The sequence below is a fragment of the Capsicum annuum genome, chromosome 10 (genome assembly GCF_002878395.1).
Source record: "Capsicum annuum cultivar UCD-10X-F1 chromosome 10, UCD10Xv1.1, whole genome shotgun sequence".
In the NCBI taxonomy this organism is placed as follows: Eukaryota; Viridiplantae; Streptophyta; class Magnoliopsida; order Solanales; family Solanaceae; genus Capsicum; species Capsicum annuum.
Genome location: NC_061120.1, coordinates 32,785,043 through 32,803,631, shown reverse-complemented (window position 1 = coordinate 32,803,631; position 18,589 = coordinate 32,785,043). Strand labels below are relative to the sequence as shown.

Below are 18,589 nucleotides of genomic sequence, written 5' to 3'. Positions count from 1 at the left end.
CCATTGCTCCCTATAGTTGGTCAAATAATTCATCAATGCAAGGCATAGGATAATGATTCTTCACAGTTACCTTATTAAGTTGCCTATAATCAATACACATACGTATCAAACCATCCTTTTAGTTTACAAACAACATAGGAGATCCCTAAGGAGATACACTCATTCCAATGAAACCTTTACTAAGAAGGTCTAAAAGCTAAAAATTTAGCTCCTTAAGCTCGATAGAAGCAATATGGTAAGGTTCCATAGAAATAGGTCAATTTCTTAACTCAAGATCAATAATAAACTCAATATCATGATCAGGAGGAAGACCCGGTAGATCAGCAGGGAAAACATCAAGAAACTCATGAACTATAAAAACAAAGTCAAGCGATGGATTCTCTACTGTAACATCATAAATATAAGCGAGGTAATAATCAAAACCCCTCAAAATAAGTATCCTAGACCAAATATAAGTAATAATCCCTATCAACTCAAGGCTAACCACTCCCTATCATATCGTGGGTATAATGGCAAATGTAATGGTTTTGGCAAAATAATCTAAGACCGCATGATAGTGGGATAACCAATCCATGCCCAAAACCATATAAAAATCTACCATGCCTACTATAATAAGATCAGCATGAGTATCAAGAACTCGAACAATCACAACACAAAATCTAAAAATTCAATCACTACTAAAGAATCACCCACGGGAGTAGAAATACATATCAACAAAAATAATGAATCATAATATAACTCTAACCACAAGGAATATTAACCAAAAACATAAGAATAAGTGGATCCCAGATCAAGTAAAGAAAAAGTTTTAACTGATCCCACACCAAGATCATACCTAATATAACAACACCCAAAGATTTAGCCTCGAGTCTAGCAGGTACATTATACAACTGACCACGCCTACCACCTGGCTGGGCTTCTAGCCGATCTCCTATCCTACCTGCCTAAGAACCTTTATGAGTACCCTAGAGACTACCCCTATGACTATACATACCACCTCTAGCTACGGGATATACCACCCTAATCAGAGGAATACTCTAAGATAAAAAAATCTCTCTTGAGAAATAACCAAAAGATCTAGAACCATAACATACCCCAGGCACTGCACTAAAACCAGAAGATTAATAACCTATAATAACCACCATATCTTGAATAACCAGAGAAAACCCCCTCAAAGACTGACCACTACCCTAGCCAAGATGATCACTAAAACTAGAATATCCTCTACCGATAATCTAAAGTATGTCCTGAATGGGACTAGTAGACTGAACTTGATGTTGATACGACTGACATCGAAGGTACCTACACTAAGAACTACTAGCTCTGAACCATGAGCCACTATGACTCCTATAGAAACTACCCTGATACTTTGGCCTCTTATTGTTTCCCCTTGGGATTTGCAATGCATATTCACCATAACCTGAGCATTATCAAAAACCTCAGTAAAAGATCTACCGCCATTAACTAAACTCTGTGTAGACATGCAAAGAGGAAGTCTAGACCCCCAAACAAAGTAATGAACTCTTTCATACTCAGTAGTCAGAATAGAGGTAGCATGCGTAGACAATGCTTGAAATTGAGCCTCATACTCCATAATAGTCGTGGAACCCTTCCCAAGCTTGAGAACTAGTTTCTTACCTGATCTCTAAGACTGTGAGGCATATACTTCTCTAAGAAGATCTCAAAAAATTGAGTCTAAGTCAATGGGGAAGATCCAACTAGCTTGAAATTTATCTAACCTCTCCACCAATGTAGAGCGGCCAAGTACAACTAAAAAGTAGTGCAATCCATACCACGAGTGTTAACTAGGCTTAAATTATGGAGCCTATCCTCACAAGCAATTTGGAACTCATAAACATCATCGCCTAGTGCACTAGAAAACCTAGGCGAAGCTAACCTCAAGAAAGTACCCAATATCTTCTACTCTTCAATAGAAATAGTAGATTATGAAACTACTAGTTGAGCAACCACCGATGTATGAGAAACCTCAACTTTTGGAGCCATATCTACAGGTTGCGCCCCTACCTCAACACTACTCTGATCCACATAATGTATACTATCAGAAAGTGCACCACCAACCAATACCAAAAGATAAACCAAAGCATTCATGAGAATTTAAAAAAAAAAATCTTAGTAGAGCCTGGGCTGGTCCCTAGCCCACCGTTAGCTAAGGCAAAAGAACTCGGGCTTGGGAGCAAGAATAGGGTCTGGTGAAGGCCTCCTATCCTAGCCTAGCCCTTAGCTGGGAACATATCACTAGGACATCCACGACCTCTAGGTAATCCAAAAACCATGATAGAATTCATAGGATCAGTCTCAAGATCCTTATCTCGTGTAGTAGCACGTGTCCTAGCCATTTGTGAAAGAGTGAAACAAAGGAATTCGTTAGAAACCAACTCAGGCTCTTAGCACAAAATGAGTAAAAGAAGTGAAGCACTCCTAGGGATGTCCTATAGTCTCCCAAAAAGAAAAAACGAATATCATCATTCCGATCTATGGGACTCTACTAGATACTTGCTTTTGTACCAATAATATTGGTGAACCTAGGCTCCGATACCAATTTTTCACAACCCAATTTATGAGTCATGATGGCACTTACTTTATCCAAGCAGGTAAGCCAAACCATAGCCCGAAGCTCTGAGAAATGGGCTAACTTGGTTGAAAAATGGCCTAAAGGCCAAAAATCAACAATTTAAGGTTTGCAATAATAACAAGACAATAAATATAGTAAAAAGATAGATAAAACTTCAACAACCATCTCATAATCTAGTAGTGTTGGTACAAGAGATACTATAAATGGAACATAAGTACTAAAATAATCAAATAAATGAAAGTCAGACATAGATAGTGGAAGGAAAAATGGGAAACTCTAACTCTAACTCTAACATCTCACCTTATCTTTGAAATCAACTTAGCACAATTGTCACATTACTAACGACTACTAGTACTTGGATCTACACCAAAAGATACAAAATTATAGTATGAGTACCAAAACCACGTGTAATAAGTAGGCATTTTTAGTTTACTGAGCTAAATTATGATATAAATACAATAAGATATAAGATAAAATAAGCTAAGTCAAGGTAATAGGGCAAACCAGGGAATAAGATCCAACACTGATGTGCATAAATAAATAAATAAATACAAAATAGTAACATAAAGGTCATATATAAATACTAAATTAGACCCCATAAGCCAATAAATATGGAAATATAAATAACTTAATGTGGGCCTCCATAATCTCGGAGGGTGCAATTGAAGGAAAGTAAATAACTGAATAACCAAAAATTAATCCGTACTGTATCATATAATATAAAAAATAACTCTGAGTGTCGGAATTGAACTGGAACTCAATGGAATCATCATCATCATCGTTATTATCATTTGCCAAACTTGAAATGAAACTCATATTATCAATATCATCAAATGCCTAACTTGAATCAAAACTTTATATCAATAAATTATCATGTTTCACTATGAACTAGTATCAATTCTGAGAATACCAACCAATATGTCCATTAAGTATCTAGTCTTCTCAAAGTCCTAAAAAATCATTTTGAATTATATAACAATCTTATAGCGGTCTGCAAAAGCTAACACAAGTCTTATCCTAAGATGGGCGAAAGGGGCCCACTTGTATTCCCTAAAATCTATTTTAAAGCAAATTCTACCCTGGACTAGGCTAAGGCATCTAAATGCACTTATAGATGTTAAATAAGATACAATAATCCTAGGATTGAAATTATACCTAAAATATGAGCAACTGAATCAATTACATTTAAATTATATTTTCGATCGTGTACAACAACAATCCTATATTTGATGTCGATTCATCCACACTTTCATTCCTTGTAGAGGAAGGATAACTGCTTACTGGTTGGGAGCTGTATAAGCGGTAACATCCATTTATAGCTTCGTGAGAAGGACGGTGGACAGAAATGGCCTTGTTGTAGATCATTCTCATTTTCAACGGGGCCTGTTTTTTCTTTTTTGGGAAAGTATGCCAATATGATCTTAATGAGGTGTGGGGCTTTGCACCTATTCTGCTATCATGCTTTTATTGAATTCTTCTTTCAGTAGCCATCCTCCCAGATGTGGGTACCGTAGTCAATAGAGAATTCTTTATGTTCTATTACTAGTTTAGTGCACTAGTACAATAATAGAAAGATTGGTTTGGGGAACTATTAGGCTCATCTCTCTGAGTTCGAGCGATTAAACTCATCCCTGGAGAATCAATAATGATTGTGGATGGACTTCTTTATTCATCTATCAATCTCATTTATGAATGTTATGATGGCCAGGCATAACTGGAACTCTTTCATAGGCAGCTCTTGAGGTAGTGGCTTGAAACTAATCTCCCGCAGTCACCCACCATGTTCAGAGCTGAGATGATTTATACTAGCTTGGTTAGATCAATATCTGTACCATCACTTCTATTTGATGTAATATAGTATAGAGGCTGAAGACGAGAAATCATCAATTAAAGTAGATGTAGCTTCCCTGGATTAAAGAACGAAACTCCAGTAAGAAATCTATTGAAGACTTGGTGCTGAGTTAGCTGAAAATCAAAGTTTATCTGATCCCTGAAAATTCATTTTTTATGATTACATCGGCAACAATCTAGAAAGTGGATCTATATCATTTTTTTTTCTTTTAAGAAAAGGAAAATCTTATTTCCCAGATCATTGTATATTTCAATTTGAATTAAGCATTTTGTGTCCAACTCTAAGAAGTCCTTATCTATATATGAATATGATCATATATGTATTATCTATTCCAACAAATAATACAAAAGAATGAGGTTTGGATGCACTTTAGTCCTTAAAGGGAGTTCGCCGAGGGTGAGAACGAGAATCAAATCGATTGAATCACAAAGATCTATTCACTTATATATAGAGAAAAAAGGAGTAGCATCATTCCAAAGTCCTACTTCAAAGTCATAAATGGTAATAATAATTAGGTTAGGTGGCTGATCAAAAATCAAGAACATGCCTAGAAGAAAACAAAAGAAAGTGGATATGGTGATGGAAGAGAGGGTTTGTATTACATGTGATGACTGAAGGGATGGTCTTGTTTTTTCCTTTTCTATTTTCTAGACAACTTTGTATATGAGAATTGGGGAAAGCAAAGGAAATACTAGTATATAGAACTCCATAGGTAATAGCCTAAACAGTCCAACTAACCCAAATATTGTCAATCTTACCTTCAACGCCTAAATCCCTTCTCATATCTAGCATATTATCATAATCATACTACAAAATAGATCAATCTATGAAGAGGATAAACATAGCCTACCTAGATGTGGAAGAAAATCCCAAAAAATCTGCTAAACCAATAATTTTTGCTTTTGAGAAGCTTCCCCAATATGCCATGCTATCAAAATTGCAATCTACTTATCAAAACAAGAACAATGATACCCATATTTCACAATTGTGTTTCGAGTCCAAAATACCATAAAAATCCCATGTGGGGTCCATTTGTGGAATAGTATTTTTGAAACCAACACAACGTCCCTCTATTCTCAAGGGTCATTTACCCTTAAAATGGATGAATTTCGAGCTCTAATGGTGTTACAATCAAGTCACCAATATTTTATGAACTTTTAAATAAAGATGGAGGAATTAACCATGATATAAATGGAAGCTTACCACAAATTCAAAGAAGAAACGCGTAATTTAACTCCACAAATGCTCCAAAATCACCCAACAATGATTCTCCCAACTTTTCCATACTTTTAGGGTTCTATAACATTAAGAATGAGTGAAAATGGGGAAAATCGAGCCAAGTAGGGTTTCTATACTCTTTTCAGGTGTCCAGGTATAGCTTAAGCGGACACTGGGTCTCTTAAACAACCATCTCTTAAGTGACCTAGTGTCTCTTACTTACTGATCACTATTGCCAACTATCGCTTAAGTGCCAAAGTAATCAATTAAGCGATACATGGTGGGCTTAGCTAGGTATCTTAAGAGATTGACATCCCTCTTATGCGGCATCCTCTTAAGAAATGATGCACCTGCACTAGCTGAGACTTGGAAATTTTTTCAAGCCTCTGCCAACCCCTCGAGATTCATTTGAAATCCTGTATATGCAAACGGATAATGCTACCCTATCAAAATCAATGTTTTGGACCTAATTACACAGTCAAAATTTCAATCCGAGGTTGTTTAGATAAAAAGTGGGTCCCACACCCACTTGTCAATTTTCAAAACTTCCAGCCAATATTATGAAATGAGTTTGGAAGACTCAAAACCAAACCAAGGATCCGTGTAACCTAAAATTAATGTTTTAGATATAATGGAATAGTCAAAATTGGCATACATGGTCCTTTGACAAGAGTTCTTGTGCAATAGTCAATTTGAATAAGTGAGGACTTCAAAATAGAAAACTGGCTATAAAAATCAAATGAATTGCCCGGTAATTAAACTGTCAGTTCAGATAAGTTATAAATTACTTGGGAAAGCTATAGGAAATATCTAAACAATGAAAATGAGTACAAATATAGAAAATGACCTGGAGGATCATTATACGTCCCCAAAGTATAATTCAAAGAATAGGGATTAGTATTAGTACCTGAGGCCTCTAGGCCTAGCTAGTAGCATGATACCCATCAATGAGATCTGAAGGACCCCACACTTAGTTTGGCCATGCTCTTTAGCTTAGACCTTAGCTACTCAGACTTCTCTATAACCTATCAACACAAAACAAAAAGAACACCAAAGGTGGTACTAAAAAGAAAATGGAAGATAAAAACAACTACCTTAACATGGGTTGTCTCCCAAGCAGCGCCTGATGTTATGACTCAAACATACATGCAATTGCATGTGATTGTACAAGTAATATAGTGACTTAGATAGCCAGATAGCGTTCCCACAAGGACTAAGCAACTAAAAATTCAACCAACTTTTAGTTTTAAACAATAAGGTATTAAGTGTTGCAAAGTATCAAGATGATTGGGAAATTAAGAATAAAAATGTAAATTAATAAATAAGAAATAACAAGTTGTGACAAAAGCAAGCAAGCAGCGGTTGTGAATAGTAATGATGAGAATTACATGGTTTAGGCTTTTCAAACAATCATACAAATCTCTATTCTTATTGAAGTCTAATTGGTTATCGGGTTGTTGATTCGTAAGGTTAATGCTACGATCTTGGTCTCCCAACCTCAAATCTTCTATCGATTGAATATTGCAATTACAACTCCTACAGATATGCAACCATTCATCTAGATTCATAAAGTTATCTTATTGCAATTGAACCAAGCAAGGCTTTTAGATATATCCCTATCCTAGATGCTAATTCAAACCCCTTATTTTATAAAAAGATAAGAACCTTGCTCCTTAATTTCTTCGTTCTATCCTAAGATTCTCCTCCCTGATTCGTACAGAAATATTAATTTATTTCAATGGTAGCCACTCATCAAAATAGTAACCTCAAGAAATTAAGAGCAACTTAGATGATAATCCAAAAAGAAACTACGATAAAAGAATATCTAATAGTAATCATATTCTTGGCCTCAACCCTAGAACAAGGGTTTTTAGCCCCTCATGTTTGAATTCAACATCACAAATAAGTAATTAATCATACCCAAAATTAATCTTGAAGTAAAGAAGTTCAAAACAATATCTAAGAACCCTAAAAGAGAGAATTTTATGCTGTTCCGCCGCTTCTATGCTTGCCAAGAGTCCTTGAAGTTTTATTCACATTTTTCTTTTATACTGAGCCAAAATTTGCCTTAGGATGAACTCTATCCTGCGTTGTATACTTCATATTGGAGCACTAGAGCGTGCGCCTCATGATGTATTCCGCAGCAGTAGAGTGTGCATCGCCTGCTAAAGGCACGCACACACTGGAGTTTAGTTTATAAAATCTTTCTAAGGAATTGGACCCCTGAAGTGGAGCATGCGACGCACGTTAATCATATGCTCCCACTGGAATTTGTCTCTAAAAATTAGGCTAAGGCATAGAACCCCTAAAGTGGAGCATGTGACGCATGCAAATCACATGCTCCCACTGGAATTTATCTTCAAAATTCTGGTTAAGCCCTAGGACCCCTTAAACAGGGCATGCGATGCACGCAAATCGCATGCCCTCACTGGAAATTGTCTCCATGTCTTTTTCTAAGGCAAAAAATTCCATTCCTTTCAGCTCGTTGCTCCGCTACCAAATCCAACTTTCCAAACATGCTTTTTAACTACTTCCATTGTTCATAATACTCCAAATAATCAACTCAAAGCATCAATCATCATGTGCTTCCCATTGTGTATCCAATTTAACCAAAATACATCAGTAATCCATCCTTCATTACTAATCATGTCCATTATCTCATATCCTCTAATTGTATACTATACTCAATAAAAACACATAATTTAGCTCATAAAACTAGGACTATTTTGGGTGAATATTGGAGCTCGGACATATAAATATGCCCAAGATCACCACCCTAAACTTAGAATCATATTCATCCCCAAACAATCACAAACACAATCCCTAATTAAGCTTCACATCAGAACCTAAGAGTTGTGCTTGCGTTGTGAACTTACAACTTATAGCAATGACTCATCTTAAAACATGTCAAAAATACTTTAATGCATATGAACAAAGTGTTTCAAATCACATCATCTTAATAGTGGCATTCGATTCATCGGCAACTTAACCAAATAACTCAATCCAACAACAATAAGTAACCCAGACTTTTATCTACATGCACCCTCACAACAAGAAAGTTCCCCATAGCACTCACAATTTTTCAATATTTCTCATAAGGGGAGTATCAATATTCAATCACTCACTCTCAACAAAGAATTCATATATGATAGATAATGAACCATAAGTTGCCCTTAGTGTACTACTCCACTAATAGTCGAATATTGAAATGCATGATCAATTAGGTCTTCCCTGGCTGTAACGTAGGCTAAGAGATAGGTAGGAACTATTTAGAAAATAGTGACTAATCTCCCTAAGCGCTTTAATACATCTCAATCTTTAATCGAACTCACATTCTATCAACCCAATTTCCACTTCATTACCTTCATACATCATTCATTTTACCCCAACTTTATTAAGCACATTAACAAAAACTTATGGTAGGAGTATTTTTATTTTGCATCATGATTCAATTCTCAGCTCTTTTTCACACCTATTTACTGCCACGCACCCCTATCATAGCCACCCCTAACTAAAGCTATTTGACTTGGTTGAGGTGCACAATGTTCGAAATAGGTCAGGGCCAAAACAGATTCATTATAACAAAAACCATGCTACCAAAAACTAAAATTTCTTTAAAACTTTCTATAACTCCTAACCATCACAATTAAACACACAAATAACAACTTCATAGGGATCCACTTTCACCTTTCTCCTACTTTAATTTCACCCTCCTTACTCATTTATTATCTATACTAAAGCACTTAGGAGCTATGGATAAATCTAGGTCTATCGAAGAAAGCATTTAGGCTACATATGAGGCTACCAAAGAAATCAGGCTATAGGCTCAGCAGGGATAACTAGGCATATGCATATGGGTTGGTAAATAAAGTCTTTACAATTTGGCTACAAAGAAATGCCTAAATCACTACCTACACCCAATACCCTTTATTTCGCTTTGTAAACACACCGGGCAAGTTCTAGACATTCCTATACATGTAGAATCTGAAAAAGTACTCACTCTCACGGTGCATGCAAGGAACCAAATCGGATCCTTATGGTTCCAGATCTTGTTCTTTGTCAAATTCAACATTAATCCAATCAAATCGCATTACACCTATTGAAATTTAGCATCTAAAAAAAACTCATTCTTTTCCTTTTGTTTCAAAAAAATCTTTATTTAAAGTCACTAAAAAATATCTAGCCCAACACAAAGCATTTCTCAAAAGTCGCCATCGGGTTCTTTTCAATTCTCAGCTTCTAAAGACTACTTCCCTTAAGACGGTCGTCATCCATCTATCTTAGGTGAGGGCAACTAACTATGACTGAATTACCAAGGAGGGCAAAAATAAAATACGTTAAACTGAAATTGCCAAAGAGGGTGAAAATAAGGCAAAAATAAATACTTCAAACTGAAACAATTCGCAAAAAATGCCTTTAGGGCAACTTGTATCATACTTTAAACTTATCAACTTACTAACTATTATAGACATAACATTCCGAATAGCTAGAAAATCATCCAAACAAATTAAAAAAAAACATAGATAAAGATAAAATTGTCCCAAAAGTACAAAATAAAGAAAAGCAGAAGGAATGAGAAAATTTCACCACCCCACAATTAAAAAAGAAGCACTATCCCAGTTCTTGGAAAATAAGCATAGTGTGAAGTAGGGAGGGACTCCCTGATCACATGCCATTATTAGTATCATCACCCAAATCCATATCATCACCAGCATCATCTCCTGAGTCCAACTCATCCTCAGAATACTGCAACCGCTGCTCCTCATCTGTGGGAACATCATCATCGATAGGCTCCACAAAATCAGGACCTATCCGTAGCATAGTCCTTGCATAATAACCAAGTGGATAGTCCAACTCCACTGATCTAATCTCCTACGGAGTAGTAGGATGCCCCCAATCTGCAACTACAACATCTGTAGCCTATACATCCTGGCAGTGATCTCATCTTCTGAGTCTGATGCTCAGGCATAGTCAGTGTCAAACCATAGGCATCACTCTTATTAGTGCGATATACATCAATTGGCTTAGTGGTTACTGGAGGTAGATAGTCCATGGCCTCTTTTTTAACACCTTCGTTGCATAGAAATCTTATCAATAGGCCCCCAAAACCATATTTATTCTCCAGAAGAAGTCGTGCCTTCTTCATACTTGAGAAAATCACATTCCCGGTATTCACCTCAACATCATCCAACATCAAAGCATATATCAAACAAACCCTATCACGTGTCACATTAGTTGCATGAGTCGTCGATGTAGACATGCATACATAATCTTAGCCCATACTCGGGCCTCCCTATTTATGTGACTGAACGGTAGTTTAAGGTGAATGCCGCTTCCCCTTTTTCATGTCCAACTTGTAGTTGAGCGAGTGGAACATAACAAATGGCGGATGTGAGCGTATGGTGGTTCGATGTGAATCATCTTAGGTGGCTCAGTATCCACTTCTGGCATCCCAACGAGTGCATTTAATGTATGAGCATTAAAGGTGATGACCTAGCCATGGATTTTTACTTTGGAATCCCTGTCATAGGGTCCCAATTAGCATAAAACTCCCTAACTAGGCTCAAGTAACACTCAACAGGTTGGTCAAATAAGAACTGCATATGCAACCCTTCTATTTTATGCACCATGCTAGGAAATTCCTTTAGTAAATTTTCCATGTTGATGTACTGATCTGCAATGTACTTAGTTTTATCATGAGATATGTACCATTTGCATCCCAACTCCAATACTTATCTAATACCATACATCCTCGGTACATCATATGGAATCAACTGCGGTTGAGATACACTAGCACATTGTCTGTTTCTTTTTTGAGCTTGCTCAGAAGATCCCACCTTAGTTTTTCCTTTCTATTGGCGGTTCGACATGATACCTATCACACAAAGCATGTATCCATATCAAATAAATCAATTAGGTTGATCTAGCAAATACCAAATGCATGGTGGTTGGGCCACCCCATACTTAGTTGCTTGTAATAGGTATGATACGAATGCAAGGGTACTCAGACTTCTCCCATTTAGCAGTTTCGTACAAGCACATTTCCCCCTACAATTTCAACAACACAAAACAGTTCATCTTTCATTCAATTAGTGATAGATTTAGGACTCTGCACTTCATCCAACAAATTCTATCTAGACAGACTTAACATTGGTGCACTTATTACCTTTTGAGAGCACAATTTTTTTAAGCAAAAAGGCATACCTTTGTTCCCACTTTAACCACATCACATTAATTAGGCTATAATTGTACTGCAATAGTATATCACTATATTGACCATAATTTACTAGCAACAATACATATGCACATGGGGAAGCACAAATTCACATAATACGTAGCACCAGCTTTCAGTCAAACTACTTTAACCATTTATTGTTCAACCAATTAAACTTTATCCCTACTTCTTAACATGAAATAACCCATAAAATTTTTAAGTTACCAGTTACTTTCATTAATGAATGCGCAAATACTCAAGGTTTTCTAAATCACAAAGTGTAACATCAAATTTCCAAAGCACAAATCTCACAAAATCTTCAACACTTGAAACTAATCATAGCATTTCTTTCACCTTAAAAAGTAGAGTAAAGAGTACTTACCTTAATGCTTGTGAAGAAGATGAAGGCTTTTATATTTGTCACCACAGAAAAGTACACTTCAAGAAGAGAGATTTTTGCTTATGGGAATTTAGGGATGACACCCTTTTAGGTTTAGAAATAAATGGAATTTGGGATTTAAAGGGATATTTAAAAGAGGTGGGGGAATATTGTGACCCAAAATTTGGAATTGGGTCATAAGATGGAGAGAGCGTGCGATGCATGATGCAGTGCTCTGAAAAGTGTGCTCTATGCACGATGAATTGCACCAAAATAGTGCATGCAACGCCCGCTATTTGAAAAATACTACTGGATTTAGCATTATTTTGTGCACAAATTAAATGTAAACACAGTGTTGGGGAAATATTGCATCCCCTTTTTTGTGTTCACTCTTTCACCTTTCATTAGGGAGTATGTTACTTACCTGAATGCATTTCTGACAGTGTTTTACTTACCTCTCATTTATCTCCTTGCTTCCATGTTTCTCATTCCTTCATGCTTAACCAAAAACAACAAACTAATGTAAGAAAAAGTGGATTACCTCCCACTCAGCACCTTAGTTTTGGTCGTGGCATGACACATTTTTTTGTATTTTTGTTATCTTTATCTTTCCAATAACTAAAACATAAATTAACTACCCTATTACATTACATTCGTGGGTTGTCTTCCACACAACGCCTTATTTCACATCGTGGCACGACTCAGCCAGCCTCACTCATCCACAAAGGTGATGGACACATTGGGCTTATCTTCTTGATTTTCCTAATAATACTTCACACGTTGTCCATTCACCAAAAACTTCTCAATCTTTTCTTTATTTCATAGCTCTACAGCTCCATGAGGCATCATCTATACCACCTCAAAAGGCCAATACCACTTAGATCGTAATTTACCTGAAAATAACTTTAATCTTGAATTAAATAGAAAAATAAGTTGTTCGGGTTCAAACACTCTATCTTGAATTTGCCTGTCATGCCATCTCTTGGTTTTCTCCTTGTATAGTTTTGCATTCTCATAAGCATGGAGGCGAAACTTATTAAGTTCAACAAGCTGGAATAATCTCTTCTCTTCCACAACCTTCATCTTAAGATTTAACTTTTTAATGGCCCAATAAGCTTGATGTTCCAGCTCTACAGGCAAATGGCAGGCTTTCTCGTAAACCAAACGATATGGAGAGGAACCAATGGCTGTCTTATAAGCTGTCCAATTTGACCACAGTGCATTATCTAGCTTTTCAGCCCAATCATTTCTTTGCCCATTAATAGTCTTCTACAGTATCTGCTTAATCTCTCGATTGGATATCTCAACTTGACCACTCATTTATGGATGATACGCAATAGACACTTTGTGCCTAAAACCATATTTAGATTAAAGATTCTTAAATTAAGTGTTAATAAAGTGCGTACCTCCATCACTGATTATAGATCTTAGAGTGCCAAATCGGGAAAACATATGCTTCTTCACTAACTTCAGCACCACTCTCGCATCATTAGTAGGACAAGCTGCAGCTTTCACCCATTTAGATACATAATCCACTGCCACTAGAATGTATAAGTCGCCATTGGATGGTGGGAATGGTCCCATAAAATCAATCCCCTACACATCAAATACTATAACTTCAAGAATATTATTTAGGGGCATCTCATGACGCCTTGATATGGTCCCCAATCTTTGATACTGATCACAACTCTTCACGAAATCCATTGTATCTCGAAACAAGGTAGGCCAAAATAAATTAGATTGCAAAACTTTCCTGGCTATTCTTTCACCCCCATGATGGCCACCATAAAGAGATGAATAACACTTTTGTAGCACTTGTGTGAATTCAGCTTCTGGAACACATCTGCATATAATTCCATCAGGACCCTTCCTGAACTGATGTGGATCAACCCATATCTACGCATAAGAATTATGTAGCAATTTCTTTCTCTGTGAATAGTAGCTTAAGGAGGCTTAAAGTCACTTGCCAACAAATTAACAATATCCGCATACCAAAGAACTTCACACACCCTTATAGACAATAAGTTTTTATCTGGGAACTCTTTCCAAATGTATATAAAGTCATCAACTATATGATTATGAGTCTCCAACCTTGAAAAATGGTCTGCAACTTGATTTTCTGCTCCCCTTCAATCATGAACCTCTAGGTCAAATTCTTGCAGTAACAGAATCCTCCTGATTAATCATGACTTTACCTTCTTTTTGTTGAAGAGATATTTAATGGCGGCATGATCTGTATGAACAATAACTTTGGTGCCCACTAAATATACTCTAAATTTATCGAATACATAAACTACCGCTAATATTTCCTTTTAGCGACTATATTTTTTATTTGGGCTTCATTCAAGACTTTACTAGCATAATAAGTAGAGAAAAATACCTTGTCTTTTCTTTGCCCCAAAATTGCTCTAACAGCCACATCACTGGCATCACACATCAATTCAAATGGCAACTCCCAATCTGACAAAATCAAAATAGGAGCTTCTATCAGTTTCTTTTTCAGCTTCTCAAAGGCTTCTTGATAATCTACCCCAAAATAAAACTTGGCCTCTTTTTCTAAAAATTTACACATCGGGCTTGCAATCTTCAAAAAATTCTGAATAAAATGCATATAGAACCCTGCACGCCCCAAGAAACTTTACACTCCTTTGACTGTTACTCGATGTGGCAGCTTTTCGATTACTTCAATTTTGGCTCTATCTACTTCCAATCCTTTACATGACACTTTATGGCCAAGGACTATTCCTTCCTTCTCCAAAAAGTGGCACTTTTCCCAATTCAACACCAAATTTGTCTCTTCACATCAAGCTAGAAATCAATCTAGATTTTGCAAGCATTGATCAAAAGAATTACCGTAAATAGAGAAATCATCCATAAATACCTCGACAAATTCTTCAACCATGTCATAGAATATTGCCATTATACATCTCTAAAATGTTGCAGGTGCATTGCAGAAGCCAAAAGGCATGCGTTTGAATGCATATGTGCCATACGGACAAGTAAACATAGTCTTCTCTTAATCCTCGAATGCAATGGTGATCTGATCATAACCCGAGTAACCATAAAAAAATAGTAGTACTCCTGCCCTACCAACCTATCTAACATCTGATCAATGAAAGGAATGGGATAGTGGTCCTTTCTTGTGGCTTATTTAGCATCCGGTAGTCAATACAGATTCTCCATCCAGTCACCATGTGAGTGGGAATTAGCTCATTTACTTCATATGTAACCACGTTCATACCACCTTTCTTTGGGACACAATGTATTGGGCTAACCCATTTGCTGTCTAAAATTGGATAAACTATTCCATTGTCGAGCCACTTAATGACCTCTTTTCGTACCACATCTTTAATTACTGGATTCAACCTACGTTGTTATTGCATATCTGGTTTGAAACCTTCTTCCATGTGTATCTTGTGCATGTAAAAATCCAGATTTATTCCTGTAATGTCAGATATTTGCCACTCAATCGCTGTCTTCTTTCTTTTTAGAACTGTCATTGTTGTCTTTACCTACATATTAGATAAACCTGTAGATAAAATAAAAGTCAAGGTATTATTGTCAATAAGGTAAACATATTTCAAGTGAGGAGGAAGAACCTTAAGCTCTAATTTTGGAGCTTCATCAATTGACGCTATTAGGGATGGACTAATTGGCCTATTCATTGGCTTAAAAGGAAATTTTCTTGTTTTAATGACCGTCAAATTCATTAATTGAACTAATGCCAACACCTCTACATCTCTATAAATATCACGACCTACTAAAGCTCGCTCTAGTGGATCATCTAATAATAACAACCTCTGATAAGACTTAAGATCTATAACGGATATAGCAGACAACTCCCCATATATAGCTAACAATTTCAGCCCCTTGAACATATCAAAAACCTCTACTTTGTCATATGCACTTATTATCATATTCCCTGCCACTACATTAATTAATGACTGTTCTGTTGCTAGGAAGGGTCATCCCAAAATAAATGGAACAACAGGATCAACTTTAAAGTTAAGAATCATAAAGTCCACCGGAAAGATTAGTGATCCCACTTGCACCAAGACATCTTCAATAATAGTAAAATAATAGTAGTATGATTAGGACTCCCAAGAACTATCTTCTGGTACCAAGATATGGGCATAAGATTTATGCTATCCCCCAAGTCACATAATCTACGAGCACTGATGGTCTACCCAATAGTGATTTGCAAAGTGAAACTACCTAGATCCTTCATCTTCGTGGGCAGTTTGTTTTGAATCTTGGATATGCACTCCTTAGTAAGTGCAATTGTAGCATACTCGGTCAACCGGTTCTTTTTCTCCACTATATCCTTCAGGTATTTTTCATATTTTGGAACACTCTGTAAAATATCAACAAGAGAAAGATTTACTTGAACCTACTTTAGAAGATCCAAAAATTTCTTTTAACTGGCCTCCTCTTGATGCTTCCTTTGTCTTTGAGGGAATGGTAGAGGTAGAGTCTTCTTTTCCTTAATAGTTTGATCACTTGCAGCTTTTTCTTTGACCTATTTCTCTTAATTACAACCCACTCCTTGTTGTAACTACATTTACCTGTTTTGGATTTGCCTCTGTATCTCTATGTAAGGCTCCTTGAGGTCTTGTATTTTGTGCTCTCGCAATCTAACCAAATTGCAAATCCAAATTTCTAGTAACCAATTATTTACTCTTTAAATATTCTGCAAACTGTGCTTGATTAGCTAAACTCTATTTTAGAATCTTCTCCATATTACTTGTTTGAGTGGCAGCTTAATTATTCTGGACCTGCTGTTGATTTTATTGCACTGGTCCCTTATACTGATTTGTGTTCTGTGCCTGACTTCATGAGAAATTGGGATGGTTCCTCCAGTTTGGATTGTATGTTTTACTGAAATTCTGTTGTCCCGACCGATTCACATTCCCCACATAGTTAAAAGAATCTGGATTAGCCGTTTAAGCATCTGTTGCATGTTCACTACTTCCATAAACCTCACACCAAGAATTTGCCTATTGGACTACATTCGTTGTAGCGGCCCCAACTTTATGTTATTAAGCTGAGTAAGTATATGAATTTGCATTGCTGCAATCTACGTTTGTAATGCAGTAAATTGGTCTACCTTCAACACCCCTGCAACCTTCTTAGGATTACTTCTCGAATCAGCATTCCAATCAGGATTCCCTTGTGAAATCCTATTCAGCAATGTGTACAATTCATCATTAGTCTTCTCAAGAGCTTGTCCACCTGCAGCTGAATCCAAGAGAATCTTGGTATTTGGCTCCAACCCGTCAATGAAAGTATGAACAAGAACATCATTAGACTGATGATGGTAAGGGTAATTTCTGAGCATACTCTTAAATATCTCCCAAGCATGGTAGAGATTCTCTCCTTCTTTCTGTTTGAAACTCAGAATCTTACTTCTTGAACGTGCAGTCTTCCCTGATGGAAAGAATCAAATAAGGAACTTTTAAGCTAGATCTTCCTATGAAGTGATGGAGAGTGGTGGTTCAACATGTAACCAACTCTTTGCTTTCCCAATTAGAGAAAAAATAAAGAGTGTCAATCTAACATAATCAGTAATCACCCCTTCAGAAATGTAAGTATCACTTATTTCCAGGAAGCTCTGTGTGTGCTATTATAGGCCTTCATATGAAAAGCCAAAAAATTGCCCCACTGAATTCAACAATTACACTGAATTCGACCACCTGGCTCGAGCTTGTGAATACTGTTAGTCACATGGTTCATGAGTAAATTGCCACCTCATGAATAGGTCTAGCAGTTAGTTGAGCAAGATTAACTAGGATAACCGGAGCTGGGACATTTTTGGCATTTGGATTGATAGGGTCATTTGGATCAACTAGATGAGCCATTTGAACCTGTTGAAGGGGATATTGAGCTCTTCGCCTTTGTTAAAATATTAGTTCTGGTTCTGCAAAAGGTTCTACCAACTCTTTATCTCTTGCTTATTTTGTAGTCAGCTAATCTTGCAAAAATCTAGCTGGGGCATATACCACCCTAATCAGAGGAATACTCTAAGATAAAAACCTCTCTCTTGAGAAAAGAACAAAAGCTCCAAAACCATAACATGCCCCAGGAACTGTACCAAAACCAGAAGATTCACTGACCTGGAATAACCACCACGTCTAGAATAACCAGAAGATAAGCCCCTCAAAGACTGACCACTACCCTGGCCAAGATGATCACTAAAACTAGAATAGCCTCCATCGATAATCTAAAGTAAGTCCTGAATGGGACTAGTAGATTAACCTTGATGCTAATACGACTGACGTCGAGGGTACTTACCCTAAGAACCACTAGCTCTGAACCATGAGCCACTATGACTCC

The 18,589-nt window shown here is 36.7% G+C and overlaps 1 non-coding gene across 1 annotated transcript; it reads left to right on the top strand.

The window, feature by feature from the left end:
* The first annotated feature begins 17,565 nt into the window (after positions 1–17,565).
* On the top strand, positions 17,566–17,672 carry LOC124888300. Its single transcript, XR_007046428.1, has one exon. It is a non-coding gene; the product is annotated as a small nucleolar RNA R71 (small nucleolar RNA).
* Positions 17,673–18,589: the final 917 nt, after the last annotated feature.